Source organism: Mirounga leonina, unplaced genomic scaffold, assembly GCF_011800145.1.
Source record: "Mirounga leonina isolate KUSES-001 unplaced genomic scaffold, KU_Mleo_1.0 Mir_166, whole genome shotgun sequence".
NCBI classification, from domain to species: Eukaryota; Metazoa; Chordata; class Mammalia; order Carnivora; family Phocidae; genus Mirounga; species Mirounga leonina.
In genome coordinates this window covers 5370153-5391227 of record NW_023270418.1, presented here as the reverse complement: position 1 = coordinate 5391227, position 21075 = coordinate 5370153, and the positions used below count along the sequence as shown (strand labels likewise).

Here is a 21075-nt window from a genome sequence, read left to right as displayed (position 1 = left end):
GAATGACCCAGAGTGTTTAGTAATATAGCAATCCAGGAAGCTTGTATTAAGGCAGGTAGAATGGATTCCACCAGAAATAGCAAATAATACCTTTGAAAGCTATGTCACCAGCAGTTCCCAGGATTTCAAGTATTTACCTCTTCTAAGAACTCATTGAACCTGGTAAAATCTAGCCAAGAGACCTTCAAAGACAGAAGGTTACAAGAAGAGTAAGGAAAAATAATCAAAGGGACAACAGATACTGACACATATTATCATATGTTGGTGCTAGTTTTGCAAGGATGAGCTACGGATTAATTTATATATAGCAGTTGTAAAATTACATAAAGCAATAAGAATTCTGCGGGTGTTAAACTATCAGAAGACATATAAAAGACTGAGGACTTTAATAGATAGTAAATTTTATTTGTTTTAAGTCAAGTTTATTTGTTTTCTCAATTTAACTCCTGTGAAATAAAGGGTAGGGCTACTTATGAAGAGCTAGTCATGATTCTGAGGAGCTTCCATTCACATTCAATCATGGAACAAATGTAAATTTCTTGAACGATATGTCAAATTACCACATTCTTCTGATTCCTCAAAATCAGCCTGCATAGAATTAAAGTCATAACCTTCTCTCTGTTTATATTGTCAATGGCACATCGTGTTGGTTTCCTATTGCTGCTATAAACAAATCATCACAAGCTTCGTGGCTTAACACAGATTTATTATCTTAAAGTTCTAGAGGTCAGAAATCCAAAATAAATCTCACTGGGTAACATCAAGGTGTTGACAAGCCTGTTTCTCCTAGCAGCTCTAGGGTAAAATCTGCTCCTTGCCTCTCCCAGCTTCCAGAGGCTGTGCCTATATTCCTTGGCCTGTGGCCACAGAACTCCAACATTTACTTTCACTGACATATTTATGATCTTCTCTGACTGACCCTCTTGCCTCCTTTTTATAAATTGTTAGCAAAAAATCCAGAATAATCTGTCCATGTCAAGATTCTTAACTTACGTACCTCTGCAAATTATCTATTGCCATGTAAGAACATATTCACAGGTTCTGGGGATTAGGATGGAGATACCTTCACAGGGTTATTAATTATCCCGTGTCCCAAACACATCATCTTTGGCCCACTCTCAAAATGAGCCTTCTTCCCATGCCCATTCAGTCACAAATTCCATTTGTTCCATCTCTACTGCTTTTATTAGAACTACCAAAGTGGGTCCTCATTTCTGTTCTTTGCTGATTGTTGCAACTGGTTCATTGTGTTCTCTGCCTTTAGTCTCTACTTTTTTCCCCTTTCTCCTCCAGGAAGTCACTCTGCATACTCCACCATGTTTATTTTTCATGAACATTTCTTTTAAGCTATTTCCCCTTGATTTAAAAAAAAAGAGATTACAAAAAAATAAAAATAATTAAAAAAAGAGAAAAACAACAAAAAACTGTAGTTTTTCCTTATCATCTTTATAATAAAATGCAAACTCCTTCATATTCAGTTTGAGGCTTGTCACAGTTTATCCTACACTATCTTTAGAGGCAATTACTTTTATTTGACAAGACAGTCTACCCCACCCAAACTAGGCCAAAAATAGTATTGCTCACTACCTTTGGTAATGGGAGTAGTCTAGAATGTGTCCATCTTCTTCATTTAAATTGCCTTGACTAAGACAACAAGCAGGGGTTCTTCGGTGATGCCTATGTGAAGTTGCACTACAAGTCTATGCTGTTAATTTGGAATTTATATATATTCAGGTTATTTCAAATTTTAATGTCTTCATTTTATTTTTTTATTTATGTGTGTTCATTATATGTAATTTCTTCATTATATCTTTCTCCTTTTCCATTCTATTTACTGCAGGCATAATAAATCCCCAGCATTTTATACATTTATATCCCTCCAAGTAGAGGACTTCCCATTTTTCCTCCTTCCCTCCCCCCTTCTCTCTCTTCTTTCCTCCGTCCTTCCCCTCACTCTTTGCTTCCTTCCTTCCTTTTCTCACATTTTCATTTATCAGATATTACTTTCTTTTTTTTTTTTAAAGATTTTATTTATTTATTTGACAGAGAGAGAGACACAGCGAAAGAGGGAACACAGCAGGGGGAGTGGGAGAGGGAGAAGCAGGCTTCCCACAGAGCAGGGAGCCCGATGCGGGGCTCGATCCCAGGACCCTGGGACCATGACCTGAGCTGAAGGCAGACGCTTAACGACTGAGCCACCCAGGTGCCCCCAGATATTACTTTCAACATCCCAGTATGAGGACAGTTACAAATAAACACAACATCATATAAAGGCAATACCTTTATATTATGAAGCTCACAGCCTAAGGGCTTCTTAAACATTTCTGTATTCACCACTAGAACTGTCAATGTGTCTCTTACATAGTGAGACAACAAAATTATATTGGTGTTCTATTTGAAGTCACAGGCACTTTAACTTTATTAGTAGAATTACAAGTGTTTTCTTAGGCTCTCAGAAGAGACAAAGAGGTATTTTGACCCAAGAGCAACGGCCTTCTTTATCGTTTACTTAAACACCCTAAACACCTCAGGGTCTTCACATGTACCTGCTCTTTCTGCTTAGAATCACGGAAAATTCCCTGCTACCCTGTTTTACCTGGTCAATACCTATTCATCCTTTAGATTCCAGTTGAAATGCTAATTCTCACAGAGATCTATTTTGAGCTGCAAATAATAATTTTAGCATTCTTGTCATATTCTCTTGTGAAATATTATGTTGTTTTTTTTTCCTATTACTTTCACCAGTTGTAATTTTTGAAACAGAAAATGATTGGAATGATATGGACATGAACCAATAAAATCTGACTCTGCCCTAAATGCTGGAACAGGGTCCTGAGAGTTCTCTGCTTGACAGATGTCAAGTAGTCAAGCAGTCCCTAAATAGCAGCACTGTGGCAGCTCCTAAGCAGGCTTGCCATACCCCTATAGATTCAGCCAGGAAAGAGACGTGAGCCCAAATCAATTTGGACAGTTTATTACTCACACTGAAAACATAAGGTAAGATTCAGCATGGTGTTGGCACTCCATGCCTCTAGGGTCACTGGATGACATCAAACCAGCGTGCCATATCAAAGGCAACATATGTGGTGGGTCCCTCTCCGTCACTGTGGATCCAACTCCAAGCTACAGCAAGGCCTACAGCTATACCCGAAGGAGGGGCAGAAGCGTTATATGGAAAGTCTCATGCTTTACTGACATTAGGAAGGCAGATAAGAAATTGCTACATGGCAACCTCCTGAAAGATAAGGAAGCAGATGAGAAACAGTCTTGTAATAGCTGCAAATAAGACTACCTGACTACCTATCCTTGTACATTCCGTGGAAGATTGCAGGACATTCCACCAAGACTTGGGTTAAACTACGTGTTAGCCTTGCCTAAGTGATCTAAGCGAAGATGTGCATGGTTATCAGAGTTTTATGGCCAAGCCATTGTGCTGTAACAGGTGTTAGCCATTTATTGCTGAATGACAACTAAGTGTCAGGAGAGATGGATTAAGGAGGCAATTAACAGTTGGTACAGAAGTACTTAAATAGTTGAACAATTTGCAAGTCTACATTAATGTATATTGGTTATTACAGTTATCATCTACCCATCTATCTATCTATTATTAATGCCTCATTCCCTCACGAGGCAACAGGCTCCAGCACGAATTGCTCCTATTTTGCTAACCCTTGAATCAATAATTCTTAGATGAGTGATGGGTACCTAGTAGCTGCTTAATAAATATTGGATGAACAAATGAACAAATGAGTAAATTTGATGCTGATGACACATAGTGTACCAAGAAAACAGGTGTCTTATTCTTCCTCCTTGATTTGTTCTGTCCTCATTGGTCTCTTGAGCCCCATTGTTTGCAAGAACTCTATACCTAGTTGAACATTTTGAAGATTTTTGAGGCCTCACTTTTCCAGCTCAAAGAATGTTTTTTTCTGAGAGCCTTTTCAGTCCATCATGTAAATCTCTTTTCTGGCAGTTAATTGGCATGACAGACAATAGCTGCACTTCCTTCTAATAGGCACAGGAAGTGATGGTTTAACATTACTGACAAGAGCACTGAAGGTATAGCAGATAAGGTTTGGCGTAAGATTTTGGAGATGTCAGGATTAAGTCAGTGGTAAATATTTTGAATAGGTGTATTTTTTTCTACGTGAATCTGCCTAAATGTCATGGTCCCCTCTATTTGTGTAAATCCTCTTGCCACTTGAAGGCTGGATGAAGCCAATTGCTTTAATTTTGTTACTGCCAAAGTATAGCAGCTGCTTTGGATGCTTATCCCAAACATCCTTTCAAAATTTTCACTCCACTAAGTGAATTTTGTTGAAAGCAGCAGGCACTGTACCATCTACATACCAGTTTGTCAAATTCCCTACTACTTTAAATCTGTATTTTTTCCCCTTTAAATTCATTTTAATGCATTTTAGTAGAGACTTTTAATATATTTCCATGGCCTATTTCCCACCAGACTTATTTTGTTCTTATTACTCAAATTTAAAAGTGGAGCCCAAAGATACAGAATTTGGCAATTAGAGAGTGAGCTAAACTCAACGGAATACCTGGAGCCCCAGAAATGTGGCATTCACCCAGAGATGGAACAAAGACCTTGCAACCTATGTGGATATCTCACCTCCCATGCAATGGTATATAACATGACCTACTTTTTTCAGCACACTGTATTTTTTAAATCATATTAAATCATGCTTAGCATATGCAAGTCAAGTTCTATACAATTTCCACATATATTTAATAGTCAAACATCTGGCCAAAGCCACTGTTCCTTTCTGTTTTCACTAGATGTGCGAAGAGAAATTTCTAGAGTTCTAGCAAGCTAGAGATGGTATATAGAAGAAACAGATTCAAAGTCAGTTCTTGATGACTCCAAAGCCTACCTTTATCTCTCTCAAATTCTTCCTCTTAATTCTTGGCTCAAGTGTCACCTGTTTAACGAGCTCAGTCTAGACTCTTAACATTGTGAGCTGCCTCACTTCCCACTTGGAATTCCCAATCCTCTATTACTCCCTACTTTTTCTTTTTCTTTTTTTATAGCACTCAACTTTCTAATATACTCCATAAATTATGTTTTCTGTTTATTGAGTATTGTCTATCACACCTACTTGAAGGAAACTTTTGTTCACTGAGGAATCATGTAAGTGCCCGGGAAAGTATGTGGCAGCATTAGTCTCCCGCCAGCCCACCCTCCCCCCGCCAAATTGCTGATTGAATGCCTTATCTTTACATTATAGTATGAGTGAAAAGGACTTTGGAAGGATTAGAAACATTTTTATTTTTTATTTTATTTTATTTTATTTTTTAAAGATTTTATTTATTTATTTGAGAGAGAGAATGAGATAGAGAGAGAGAACATGAGGGGGGAGGGTCAGAGGGAGAAGCAGACTCCCCGCCAAGCAGGGAGCCTGATGTGGGACTCGATCCAGGGACTCCAGGATCATGACCTGAGCCGAAGGCAGTCGCTTAACCAACCGAGCCACCCAGGCGCCCGGATTAGAAACATTTTTAAATGTGATCAGGACACACAGACGATGTTCAACAAAAGATAATGATAATGATTATGATAATAATCATTTGTATTATTATAATAACTTACATCAGTAATAATAATTTATATTATAATTAAAGGGAGATTTCTCATTTTCTTAATCAGGCTATTACCACATAATTTAATAATTAATCATCTCATTACCAGGTCTAAAATTCTGCCCTGGCTCACTTGCCAGTACAACTGGTAAATTCTTAACACATTGATGACTTGTATTCAAATCAATTCAGGCGGATTCCACAAATAATTATCAGTTATCTACCATGTGCCAATCAATACACAAATTGTAAGGATTACAAAGATACATAAAATACAGACTGTGCCCTCCAAGAATGTGCACTGTAGTGAAGGATATGATGCCTAAGCTAACAACTATTTCCTATTTTAAATAGGGTATATGCTACAAATGATGGCATTAAGTTCTGGTTTAAATTTTGAGTTACTTTGGGGCGCCTGGGTGGCTCAGTCGTTGAGCTTCTGCCTTCGGCTCAGGTCATGATCCCAGGGTCCTGGGATCGAGCCCCGCATCGGGCACCCTGTTCGGCGGAGAGCCTGCTTCTCCCTCTCCCACTCCCCCTGCTTGTGTTCCCTCCCTCACTGTCTCTCTCTCTCTGTTGAAAAATAAATAAAATCTTTAAAAAAAATTAAAAAAAATAAATTTTGAGTTACTTTTATTATGTTTAGAGTGGCAGGAAGAATGCAGGTTTTCTTTCCATGCTATGGGAAACTAATTCCAAAATTGTACTACCAGATAGGAAAAGCTGACTGAACATCTTCTGATATCAATAGCATACATTATATTTTTTTAATGCTTAAATATATTTAACTTGAACTAACTAGGATAATGACTGAAGTCAGCAATAAGGATAAAATATAACTGGCTCCTGAGCACAAGTCTACATGAACAGTCATGTGAACTTTGTTGACTTTTTTTTAAACAAATCTTTATCATTAAATGTTTATCTAATTATAAAGAGTATTAGAAAGAGTCCTGAAACAGAACCTAAAAGACATATGTTTGGTCTTTCCTTTACTATTTACTAGCTTTAAATTATTGACAAGTCCCTTACTTCTCAAATCTTCAGCTTTCTCATTTGTCAAATGGGAATAACAATACCAATGACAATTTATGGAGTACTTACCATTTGCCAAGAACTGTGCTGATATTTAAGTATGTTATTTTTTAAAGTTTTATAAAACTAAGCATTACTGTTACACTTAGAAGGGGGCAAGAAAGCCTTAAGGAGGCCACACTTGTATGGCCCAAGGGTACCTTTACCAGAATTTGACAATTCATATTCATATTCCTTATTCTAAAACTTGTATCTAGTTAAGACTATTTGTCTGAGGTTGTATAATATAATACACATTTTTTTCAATTATTACATTGTTTTAGAATCCATTGCTTCCCAAAGGATAGTAAACTGCAATGGAACATGAAATACACTCCCTCCATTTGACCAAGAACAAATATGCTGAAATATGAACTAAAGTTTTCATGGAAAAAATATTTCATGAAACCCCCACAGATAACACAGAAAGAAAACCAGAAATTTTGAAATCACTGTCTTTTTTTTTTTTTTAATTTTTATTTATTTGACAGATAGCGAGAGAGGGAACACAAGCAGGGGGAGCGGAAGAGGGAGAAGCAGGCTTCCTGCCAAGCAGGGAGCCTGATGCGGGGCTGGAACCCAGGACTCTGTGATCATGACATGAGCAGAAGGCAGACGCTTAACCACTGAGCCACCCAGGCGCCCTGAAATCACTGTCTTGATTAATTAATTTCTCATGTGAAAAATGTGTCATAAAAACTTAAAGCTACAAATAACTTTGGGAAGATAATTAACCTAACCTCTCAGTGGGATTTCCTTCTTAATAAAATAGTGCTAAAATGTTTAGCTACATCACAGGGCTGTTCTGAGGCTTAACTGAGGTAATAAATGCAAAAAAAGCTGATGTACAACTTGTTTTTTTGTTTTGATTTTTTTGCGGGGGGGGGGTCTTTGGAATAATTATCTAGAAGTTAGAGCTGTCAATTTGGTTTCAGCAAAAATTTGTCTTTATAACCCAATTCACTAGCTATATTGCTCCTCTGAAGACACCAAAAATAACAGCTTAATTTCTGTTGGCCTTCATCACGTGTCACTGGTCTATCCTCACAGTTAGAGAGGTTACATGTCTTGTCCTTGTAGCTGTCAAAATGGCAGTCAGATATTTATTTCGCTGGTTTTCAGCCGTCACTTTGTTTTATCTACTTAGCCTCCAAGGGGCTTAGTGTGTTCCTGTGTCAATGATCATCATCTGAGTAACTCATCCCTGTATGATTAATGAATGAATAATTCTCTTCCTCTCAATAACACATTTTTATTGAACATGGTAAAATTATGTGTGTGTGTTTTTTTCTGGGAAATTTGGTAAACATTGCAAGGAAGTGTTGTAAAGTTTACTGCTCCTCATCCTTATGTGTTCCCTATTCCCTCATTCATTCATCCATTGATTGGTGAATTAATTTTCCCATTCATCAATTAGCTACTAGTCAACTCATTCATCCGTCATTTATCCTTCCACTCACTCTCTATCCTATTATCCATGCATTTCTCCATTTACCTACTCACACATCCATCCACTTATCACATCTCCCCATCCATCCATCTCTCTGTTCATCTATTCATCTGTTATGCATCCACCCATTTACATACTCAATCCAGTAACCTATTCACACAGCTCAGAGCATTTAAAATGGAAAAAAAGAGGGTTACATGAAGCTCATGTCAACAAGAAAGGAGGAGAAACTTGACTTCTTTCAGTTAGAGAATTCAAAAAGTTTCAAAATATTTCCAAAGGTTCTGATCATTTCTCACCTGCACATCTCTACACATTTAAATCATGCATCCTTAGACTAGTGTCACTGCATATGAAAATAACCACTCTCCAACCCAAACCATCTGAGTCAGGATCATACCTGGCTTAGCACGGGCTTAAGTGTCTTGAAATATGTGCACATAAATTTGATACAAACCCAGCATAAGAACCACTTCCTCACTGGATGCACACAGTGTGATTTTTAACCCAAGATCATGATCCCCTGGTATGCCTCACTAAAACATGCGCATCCCTACTTATGCTTAACGGTAGTATAAAAAGACAAAGACAGGGGTAACCTCAACATCAGTACCCTCAAAATGTTTCCTATGGGAATGGAGCATGGGGGTGGGGTGGCACGATTGATGTTGTCTAAGGGTACAAATATGCAACAAGTGCTAAATAAACCATAGAGATCCAGCACACATTGTAATGAATACAGACAATGATGTTGAACTGCAAACTTGCCAAGGGACTAAAACTTAGTTATCCCGACCACTGAAAAGAAAGGAATAATTATGTAATGTGATAGAGGTACTAAATAGCGCTGCAGCCACAATCATGTTACAATATATACCACATTAACATGTTGCATACCTTAAAATTACACAATGTTCTATGTTAAATATATCCAATTTAAAAAAATCACTACAAAAAATGTTGTAAATGTAGCTGTTTAAACTGGTACAATCACCAGTATTCGTGAAGAGAAAACAATATATTCTGGAACTGCCTTAGCTTATGTTTCTCAGTAGAAAAGAAACCAATTCTCTTTCTTGCTCTCCCTGTCTCTCTCTCTCTCCCTCTTTCTCTCTCTCCCTCTCGCTCTTCCTTCCCCCTCAGTCCAAATCTGGTATGCATTTAAATACATGAATAAGAATTAAACACACACATATGTATATATGTAATATATACACTACATATACACACATTTTTGCCAAATAGCTTTATTATGAGAAAGCTGTGTGTATAGTTTCAAGAGGAAACTTCCTCTTCACTCAAGAAACAACATGGAAGAAATACCTCTGGATCTTAGCTCCACTGTTTCTCACTCAGGGAGGGGTTATGAGTGATAGACTTCCAAGTTTCTAAAAACCCATAAAGGCTTTTTTTTTTCTTCTTTATTTAGCAGGGTTAAGATCTGTTTCCTAGTGTCTTTCCATAGTCTTTCTAAAAAACAAAGACAAAAAAAAAAAACCCAAACCTTTTTTTGAAGATTTATTTATTTTTGAGAGCGATTACAAGCAGGAGGAGGAGCAGAGGGAGAGAGAGAATCCCAAGCAGACTCCGTACTGAGCACAGAGACCAACCCGGGGCTCGATCTCAAGACCCTGAGACCATAACCTGAGCTGATATCAAGAGTTTGCTGCTTAACCAACTGTGCTACCCAGGCACCTCCAAAACAAACTTCTAACCTATGAATGGTATGCGGTAGGTAATAGAGGGCCCAGGGTCTGCTCTTCAGAAGCAGCTATGGAGCCAACCCTGTCCTGCTGTCAGGACTCTATACATGAAGACATGGTTTGTGTTGTAACTAGCCTAATACATGCCTCGTACTATTCCTCTGCTGAAGCTCTGGGTTCAAGGAGTGGCCTGGCGCGAGGGAGGGCAGTGGCACAGGGGTACTCTCGTCACAGTCCCAGCCTCTAATCTGGGAATGAACCTAGTATAAAATCTCCATCCTTTTGACAGCTATGCTATTTTTCAACTGGTTCAGACATAAAAGTGAAAAGTGTCATTTTCATTTTTTTTTATATGAAAAGTGTCATTTTCATTGTATCTTCAGAGAAACCCCCAAGTAATACTTGTGTGTGTATATTTACCTATCCATATCTGTACATGCAGATAGATGTGCATATTCCAAACTAAACACATATAAAATTGCAGTGCTACCACAAGGTGAGATTGCCGAATTAATCGGCTGAAACACCTCCTCCATCATCTCAGTTTATTCTGCAACTGGAATCACTATGGAACTTTAGAATACATCAGTTTACCAACATTTACTGAGAAGCCAGATTCCCGCATTCTCCTTTATCTTACCCTTCACCGACTATATCCTGTTCATGGCTAAATTGTGTATACATCGCCTTTTAAATATCTTTCAACTCTGTGCACTTTTCCGCATTTATCCTTGGGCAACTCCGTCCAAGTTACTACCATTTTCATGTGGACTGCGGTGGTGGCCTCACGCACAGGAAAGAGTTCAAAGGGCAGGACTGAAACTGCTGTCCTTACAAAGACCTGCTTGCCAGCTGGGGCCTTTGCTTGTACCTGGGAAGTTGGATCTTGACGAGGTTCCCACCATTCACTCAGAAGAGGGGCTTCGCTGTTGCACAATTCTTTGTGCAAACAACAGGGATTATGCTGAGAACCCGCTTCCCTGCAGGGAGTTTGGAACTATGGCACAGTCTAGGCAGATGGAGCTTAGGTGGCCAGCCCCCAGTAGAACCCGGGACTCCCAGGCTCCGGCAAACCTCTCCAGTAGAGGACATTTTGCAAGGTACTGTCACAAGTGGTGATAAAGGAATAAAGCACGTCTGTGTGACTTCACTGAGAGAGGACTCTGGGGTTCTAGTGCTTTGTACCCTCTGGATTTTGCCCCATGACCTTTTTCTCTTTGCTGATTTTGCTTCATATCTTTTTGCTGTAATAAGATCATAGTCATGAGGAGACCAGATGCCGAGTCCCTGAGTCTTCCTGGCAAAGCATGCCAGTTGACACACCTCCTACCTAGTCTGCCGTCCTCTCAGTTGCCCTCCCTCCTCCCTCCAAAACCAAAGCATGGCTATGTGATTATGTGCCCTTTAAACGTGTTGATGAAAACATGTCAGTATCCTCCATTACTATGGAACTACTGTTGACAGACTTGTTTCTGTCAAGGGCTAGAGAGTTTTGACAGTCATATGGTCTCTATTACAACTACTTAACTTTGTCACGATAGCACAAAAAGTGGCATGGACAGTGCATAAACGAGCGCATATAGCTGTGTTCCAAGACCAGGGTGCTGTGTTGTGTTTTGTTTTTTGGGTTTTTTTACACTGTAATTGAATTTCATACAGTGTTCACACATTTTGACATAGTCACACATCCTGAAATTCTGTTTATTAAAAAAAATCATTTAAAGATGCAAAATCCATTTCTAGCACACAAGCCATACAGAAACAGGTAATGGATTAGAATTGGCTATAGTTTGTTAACCAGTCTTCTGAAATGAAATCTAAACTTCCGAACACACCCTATGAGTCCTACATCATCTGAGTACTACCTGTCCCTCTAACTCTAGTCCTCATGGCACCCTCCTGCGTGCTGGGTGTTCTGGGCCCAGCACACTCTCAGATCCTGGTGCGTGGCTCACTTACCAACAGGTGTTTGATAAGCATAACCCTCTGCTTTGAACTCTGACCCACTGATCCTCTCTACCTAAAGAGCATTTTGTTTTTTTGTTTCATCTCAGCCATCCCTTCCTCATCACTACTCCAAGGACATCCACTGACATTATTAACTCTTTGAACTTAGGTGCAAGTTCATCTCAGTACTTCTCTCTCTCTTTTAATCTACTCATGTAACTCTGCTGTTTCATCTACTAAATCATACCTGCTCTGTGAGAGCAGGCATAGCATCTGTTACTGAATACCTTCTTATCTCTGATGGTTTGTACACTATTTGGCACACAGTCTGCCCTCAATATGCATGTGGTGGATTAACCCGTAAGTATTTGCTGTGTGTCTGGTGCTGGCCTAGAGACTAGAGATACAAAGAAAATAAAATGGAATCCAGAAGTTTACCGACACTAGTGAGGTGAAACAAACATATAGTTTAAATATCATGTAGTAAGCACTAAAATAGAGGTATGGGGTACTCATGGAACATAGAGGAGTGTCTCCAGGCCTGAGACTGGAGACACTGGCGTGCTAATGAGGATGGACCTTAGTTGCATTTTGAAGAAAGAGTAAGGACTGATGAAATGGATGGCTAGGAAAGAACTTGAGGAATCAGAATGAGGAAGAGAGGTTGGCCCCATACGTCAACCCTGGGGGATCAGGAAAGGTTTCTGGAAGGAGATTGACATCTGAGCTCAAATTTTAACATTGAGTAAGAATTGGGCAAGATTTCCAGAATGGAAACTCCAGGAGAGTAAAGCAAGAAAAAGGGTTCCTCTCCTCTGAGGTCTGACTGTGGCTATGGATTCACCCTGTCAGGGGCAGGCAAACAGCATTTCTTATACCCCCAAAGACTGTGGTAGAAGCTCTATTCGAAATATGACAAGCTGGGGCCTGATCACCTCCCAACACCCAATCCCATCATAAGGCAGATGTTCTACCCAGGAAGTAGCAAGCTAAGAAGGGCAGATGCCACCATCCCCAGCCCGCTGACTTGTAGCTGGGGTGCCACTCAGGAAGAAATAGGCAGTTGTCCTCTGTATCTGTCCTCCAGCCCAGGTGTAGTGTCATACAGGACTGGAAGACTGTATCCAGCCAAAAACTGTGCCCCATCTGGAGCAAGTGGAAAGGAAACTTCTAAGGTACTAGTCCCTGGATTAACATGAGACAAACTGTAAATCCCTGACTTAAAGGAAACGTTTCCAAGCCACACACACAAGTCTAACAATAAAAGGTGCAGATTTTTAACCAGCAAGCCCCTTATGCTGTTCCAGGAGTGGCCCCTGGGTAATCAGTCTAAAAGATGAAAACAAGGGAAAAACTTTGAGCAGGAATGTCCAAGGATGCACAATGAGTGAGGAGGCAGGCTTCACAGATTTAGTTTAACAAAATCATTAAACAAAGAAGTAAATGAACAAGGAAACAATAATAGTAACAAGCCCCAGGAAAGGGAGGGAATCAGTATTGAGGTTCAGTACAATATATTATTTAAAATGTCCAGTTTTCAACAATAAAACTATGAGACATGCAACAAAACAAGAATATAAGATTCATCTGCAGGTACAAACAGGCAACAGAAATGGCCTGTGGGGTAGCCCAGATGTGGACAAAGAGGACGAAGAATTGAAAGGAGTTACTATAAATATGTGCAAAGAACCAAAGGAAACAATGCTTAAATAATCAAATGAAGGAATGGGAACAATGTCTTATCAAAGAGAGGACAGCAGTAAAAAGATTGGAATTATTGAAAAGAACAAAAGGGAAATTTGGAGTTGAACGTACAATAACAACAACAACAAAAATCACCAATTTGCTGAACACTGTACTTGTGTGGAGGAAGAAAGAATCAGCAAAAGTGATAATAGGCTGACATAAGTTATGCAGTTGAAAAACAGAAGAAAGAATGAATAAAAATGAACAGAACCTCAAAGACATTTGGGACACAGTTAATTAAACACACTGGCATATGCAATAACGAACTACCAGAGGGAGAGGACAGAACTAAAGGAGAAAAAAAAATATTTGAAGAAATAACAGATGAAAATATCCCAGATTTGAAGAAAAAAAAAGTTAACATATCCAACAAGCTCAGTAACTCCACGCACTATAAACTCAAAGAGATCCAGGGGCTCCTGGGTGGCTCAGGTAACCATCTGACTTCTGCTCAGGTCACGATGTGCTCAGCGGGGAGTCTGCTTATGCCTCTGCCCCTCCTTCCGCCCCTCCCCCAGCTCGTGCTCTCTCTCTCTCTCTCTCTCAAATAAATAAATACAATCTTTAAAAACAACAACAGCAGGGGCGCCTGGGTGGCTCAGTTGGTTAAGCAACTGCCTTCGGCTCAGGTCATGATCCTGGAGTCCCTGGATCGAGTCCCGCATCGGGCTCCCTGCTCAGCGAGGAGCCTGCTTCTCCCTCTGACCCTCCCCCCTCTCATGTGCTCTCTCTCAAATAAATAAATACAATCTTTAAAAAAAAAAACAACAACAACAGCAAACTTAAAGAGATTCAGGCTCAGACTTGTCACTGCCAGGTGACACGAAAACATTGAAAGCATCAAGAGAACAACTCATCATGTGTAAGAGACCCACCCTATGAAGACGACTGACTGGCTTCTCCTAAGAAAGGCCAGAAGGCAATGCGAGGACACATTCAAAAGAGGGAAAGAGAAAAAATTCACCCCAAATCCAGGAAACCTATCTTTCAAAAATGAATCCGAAATCAACATTCCCACACAAACAAAAACAGAGTCTCTGTTACAGCAGGTCTGCCTTACAAGAAACACTGAAGGAAGGTTTCTAGACTGAAACAAGTGATGGCATAGAGTAATTTGAATACACATGAAAGAAAAGAGCACTGGTAGAGCGCCTGGGTGGCTCAGTTGGTTAGGCGACTGCCTTCGGCTCAGGTCATGATCCTGGAGTCCCGGGATCGAGTCCCGCATCGGGCTCCCTGCTCGGCAGGGAGTCTGCTTCTCCCTCTGACCCTCCCCCCTCTCATGCTCTCTCTCTCTCTCATTCTCTCTCTCAAATAAATAAGTAAAATCTTTTTAAAAAAAAGAGCACTGGTAAAGGTACATAAGTAATTATAAAAGTATATTTACATCTCTTTTCTTCTTTTAACTAACTGTAAACAATGGCAGAAGACTATCCACAGGTGTATATTTTTTACATAAGTATGTATTTTTATAAACTACTGTCTTATTTTTCCATATTATATTTCCATATAATAGAGATATAATCTATTTGGCAATAATAACAGCAAACAAGAGGGATGGAAACAGGTGAATTGAGATAAGAAATTGACACCAAGAAATGGGTAAATTGAATTTGCAAGAAGAAATAAAGAAAATGAAGAGAAGCAAAAATCATAAATAAGAAGGCTAATAAAACACATTCTAAAATTATATTATTTCTTCTCCACTTCCTTAAAAGACAAAAGATAACACATATGGTCATGATATGAATAAAAAGAATAGAAGATAAAAGGCTGTGTGTGGAGGGAATAGAACTATAAAGATATGAGATTTATATCCCTCACTGGAAATAAGTTACCAAAAAATCTAAAGTAGATACTGATAATTTGATGTATGTCATAAGCCCTAGAAGAAATATTAAAAGCATAGCTCAAAGAAAGATAGTTAAATAATTAAAAGGAATTAAAAAGTTACATTGGGAACCATTGAATTATACAAAAGAAGGCAGTAAAATAGCACCAGAGTTACAAAGTCATCATGAGACACATAGAAAACAGAAGAAAATGGCACACTTAAATCCAACTATATAAATAATAACATTAAAGGTGAATGGATTAAACAGTACAATCAGAATGCACAGATTGTCAGACTGGATCAAAAGCAAGAACCAAATCTATTTTGTCTTGGCATTATTCATAATATGCAAAAAGGGGAAGGAACCTAATGTCTATAATTTGATGGATAGGCTGTAACACGAATGAGCCTTGAAAACATTATGCTAAGTGGAAGAGGCCAGTCAGAAAATACCAAATATTATGCTTCTATTTATATAAAATGTTTAAAATGTGAAACACACAGTGACAAAAATGAGACTAGCAGTTGCCAAGGGTTTAGGGGACAAGGAGAATAGGCAGTGACTGCTAATAGACATGGGTATCTTTTCGCAGTGATGAAAATGTTCTAAAATTGGATTCTGGTGATGGTTGCAGAAGTCTGTGAATATAATAAAACCACTGAATTTTACACTGTAAATGGATGAATTTATCTTATATGAAGTATATCTCAAAACTATTTTTATAAAATTATGAAGAATTAGCCAAGTGAACAAAGTCTGGAAAGACAGGTCAGGCAAAGAGAAGAAAAACAGAGGTAAGAAATGGAAAGCTACAAGAAATGCATGACTTCTCCGGCTCAGTGTTTGATGTTGATGAGACTGCACAGGTGGGGAGGAATGAGCCTTGCAAGCCATGCCGAGGAGGCTGCACTTAATTCTGTAAGGACTGGACAGATAATGATGGATTTATAAGTGGAATACTTATATATACGTGGGCAACTTTAAAATTTGAGTAGACAAGCCTGCTTTTGACAGTGGGGAAGATAGCTGGGAGGAGGAAAAGATGGTCAGGGAGCCCTGCCAGTGATTCAGGAGAGGTGGAGAGAGTCTGAACTCACACAAAGAATGGGAGGATGTAGAGAAGTATTTAGAAGGAAATTGTTCAATTACTTTTCCATGTGGTTATAAATAAATGTGCATTTACACTGGAAGCATCTCTCTGCCTCTTATTGTAGGCTTCTGAGTTCCAGAATTAGACGAGCAAGATCACCTGCTTCATTCCTTTCAGGTTTTCTTATTATGAAAACAGCAGGGAGGAGTGGAGGAAGATGCGGGAAGGATGCATTGTGACATCCAATTATACTGCTAATCTCTGGAACTGGCAAATAGGAGTCTATTCAGGGAAATGCACTTCTTGCCAGTGGCATCTGGCAATTAATGTTGAAATGTGGTTTCCAGCTTGCAAAGAACTTAGGACTTCACTGCAGAGATTTAAAGAGAATTGGCACTCATTGCTTTCCACATCGGTGTGCTCAAAATCAAAATCCTGCATAAACGTAAATATGAGCATATAATGTGCATTAAAGGTGAATTTATCCATATCAGTCTTCAATTAAACTCAGCAAAGCTAAGAAATAGTAATGTTTAAAGCCCTCACCTGGAACACAAGACACCGATGTAGGCACATCTTTGAGCTCTGACTCCAGGTCTCAGTTCTTGCCAGGTCACCACCAGCTCCGTCCACTATTTGCCAAATGCGGGTTCCCCAAGCCTTCTCAGCTCTCAAGCCTCTGACCATGCTGCTCCATCTGCCCCCAAGGGAACCTCCCCAGTTTTGTTTTTTGGTTTTTTTTTAACCTGCATAACTACTTCTTTTTCCAAACTCAGTTGGCACCTCAACTTCTCTTCAAAATGTTTCTTAAATATTCTGGCCACAGTGCTCACCTTCCACCATTCCCAAAAGAGATACTAGGTTTTCCAATTTCCCAACGCTCTATTATCAATTCTTACACACTTCCAATCTTTCACTTAATTGAATTTTACAAATTGAAATTTATAAAAATGGGATGTTTGGGTGTCTGTGTCCTGCAGTCAAAGTGCCTTAATCTCTCAGAGTCACAATTACCTCATCTAAAATCTCTGGTTAATAACAGATAGCAGGACTGACCTTAAAACTGGTTTGCAACCTTGTCTGCACATTGAAATTAACTAGGAAGCTTCAAAAAAATACGTATGCCCTTGTCCCATCTCCAGACATTTTATTTAATTGGTCTAGGATGTCACCTGGGTTTTTGAAATGTAAAAAAATCTCCACCTGATACTACTGTGCAGACAAGTTTGGGAACCACTGCCTTAAGGAGTTGTGAGGATTATATGGGATCATGTGTGTGTGAGTTGGCAGCACATTGCCTGGTCGGTAGTAGACATTTAAAATAATAGCTGCTGCTATTATTTGTGGACTTTTGAAAGATTTTATTTATTTATTTTGGAGAGAAAGAGAGAGCAAGTGACCAGGGGGAGGAGCAGAGGGAGAGGGAAAGAGAATCTCATCTCAAGTAGACACCATGTTGAAAGCAGAGCTGGATGGCGGGGCTCGATCTCACGACCCTGAGATCATGACCCGAGCCAAAAACCAAAAGTCTGGTGCTTAACCGACAGAGCCACCCATACGCCCCTGGACTTTTTAAATGGAAAAACCATACCTTGCTTATTTTTTGACTATGGCACATCGGTGAAATATGTAATACAGGGATGGTAGCACTCAGTGTATTTTTTATTAAATAAGTTAAGTAAGTCAGTATTAGATGAATGTCCCTCCAAAGATCTTTCAGTCTTATAGGAAAAAGGGGCAAAAAAACACAGAACTCCAGTAAAATGCAGCAGGGAGCAGTTGAGCTCAGAGTGCTAGGGCAGTATAGAGGAGAATGGGGCAAGCATACTTGCCCTGATCGAAACAAGGAGCTAATGAAAAAGATGAAGGAGGGAAAACAGGAGGAGGATAATAGGACCTACCATTTATAAGGCATTGGGTTTTCTGCTAGGCACTGCAAAAAGCTATGAAGTTCCCCAATTTTACACATGAAGTTAAGACCCAGAAATTGAAAAATTTGCTCCAAATTATTCTCATCCGTGGCAAACCCAGGATTGATTTTTGAGTTCTTTACATTCTAGATTCAGTTACTTAACTGCTGTGCTGAACTGTAAGAACAACGAATCACCACACACTTCTGAGCAAAGGAGTTTTATATGGATTTCTTATGCAGGGGTCCATGAATTAAATGGCATAAGAATCTGTGCCCTTCTTAGGGTGTTTCTATATCCATCAGTTGGTCAATTCTCAGCTCAGTCTTTACTTTGCTAAAAAATTATGATGAACCTGAAACAACTGAATGTCAATAAAGAAAAAAAACCTCTTAATCCATGAACTCATACGGTACACATGACTCAACCTGAGGTGGATCTTAGACCTAATTATAAGGGCCAAAAAGTAGAAAACATCTAAAGGAAAACACAGAGGCAAACTTTTATGACCTTGGGTCCAGCAAATATTTCTCAGCTCTAAGAGCAGAGAAAACATTTTTTCTCCTTGAAAGTCACAGATAAGAAAATGAAAAGCTAAGCCACATACTGGGAGACAACAGTTGCAAAATATGTATTTCATAAAGACCTTATACCTAGGATATATAAAGAACCATTATAACTCAATTATTAGAAAACAATCCAATACAAAAATAAAAGTTTTTTTTTTCAAAAAGAGCAAAACATTTGAACAAACATTCAACAAAGAATGCGTATAAACGAAAAAGAAGCAGATGAAAAGTATTTAACATCACTGATCTTAGGGAAATGCAAATTATAACCATATGTCCTATACTATGCATGTACTAGAAGGGGTAAAATTTAAAAGACTGACCAAACCAAATTTCGGCAGGAAGAGCACATAGCTCTCTTGTACTTGCTGTTCTATATTGCTTGGAACGCAATGGTATATCCAATTTAGAAATGATTTGGCAATTTCTTTTTTTTTTTTTAAGATTTTATTTATTTGACAGAGAGAGACACAATGAGAGAGGGAACACAAGAGGGAGTGGGGCAGGGAGAAGCAGGTTTCCCGCTGAGCAGGGAGCCTGATGTGGGGCTTGATCCCAGGACCCTGGGACCATGATCTGAGCCGAAGGCAGATGCTTAATGACTGAGCCACCCAGGCACCCCATGATTTAGCAATTTCTTATAAAAGTAAATATACCATATGACCAAACTATTTTCCTCCAAGGTTTACCCATGAAAAATGAAAATATACGTCCATACAAAGACCTCTGTGTGAGGGTTCATAGCAGCATTATTCATAATAGTCCCAAACTAGAAACAACCAAAGTATCAGTTTGCTGGTAAATGGAGAAAAAAAAGGTGGTGTATCCATCTATGGAAATAGATGAAGTGAAATTAAAAAGAAACAGATGATTGACAGATACAGCAACATGAATAAATTCAAAAGTATTATACCGAGTGTTTCTATTCTATTAAATGCTAAAAAAAAAGGCACAGCAATAGTTTTGGAATGAGGAGTGGGGGTGGGGGGAGGACTGGTTGCAAAGGGGCCCAAGAGAACTTTTTTTTGAAATTTCAGCAATGTTGTATATCTTGATTATGTTGACAGTTACACTGTGTGTGTATGTCAAAATTCAATAAAATGTCTAATTAAAATGTTGAATCTTGTTGAATGCAAGGTATACCTCAACAGAACTGATTTGAAAAGAATTCACAGAAGGAAAAGAAGGAAGGATCCCCCATCATTCTGGTGTGTATAAAGAATATGTGAGAGGTTAGACCACAAAAACACAGTGTAAGTGATGATACTTTTGAAGTCAGGCATTACCCAAAGTCTACACTAATGTGAAATAGACATACGCACCCTGTAGAAAGTGTTTTATTTAGATTATTTTCTGCTACACCAACTGCATTTAACACAGTGTCTGACACATAGAAGTTGTTTGAGAAACATCTCTTGAATGCATTAATTTCTGCGTTACCCTAGCAGATTAGCTCTGATTTACAGACTGGCTTTTCTTTTTCCTATCTGTGCAGTTAGAGTTTGTGATTAATATTCCTTTTTCTCAACAGAGAGACTAAAGAGATGAAACTTCAAAATAAGAAATGATACTATAATTTATTGTATAAAATGGTGAATACAAATCCTACCACTGTTTTTACAAAATTATAATTAGTATGAAAGAAAGAAAAACCCAACTGTGGTATGAGAGAAATCCTGGTAGGGTTATGAAATGTAATGCATTGATAGCCAACACTTCAGGTGCCACAGCACCTTCACATGTGGAAGGTGGAAAGAAACTGACTTTCCACATTTGCCTTGAGGTAATAAGAGGATTCAGGATGCTGTGCCCAATGTGATAGCCTATGGATTTTCCATTTATGTCCCTTCTATCTAAATACAACAGTACATCTCAATCCTCTCTCAGCCTTGCCTGTGAGCAACATGAAAAAAAGGGGGGAAGAGTTTATCATTCTATTTCTGTCAGCATATGTTCAAAGAACAAATCAGAAGGCAAGATGAAGGCAATCGGGCTTTGCTGAGTGCCCACTAGGTTGCCAATTCATATACTCTATCAGTACATGCACCACTTCTATAGTGTAGTGATGATTTCCATTGTGCAGTTGGGAAAACAGCTCAGGGAGGTTATGCAACTCACTGAAGAGAAGGAAGAGCATGTATTTTATTCAGCTTCTGCCA

General features: G+C 38.9%; 1 protein-coding gene across 1 annotated transcript in view; it reads right to left on the bottom strand.

The window, feature by feature from the left end:
• The window catches only part of LUZP2 (leucine zipper protein 2), a 251195-nt gene that overhangs the window by 80440 nt on the left and 149680 nt on the right, over window positions 1–21075 (bottom strand). The window lies entirely within an intron of this gene.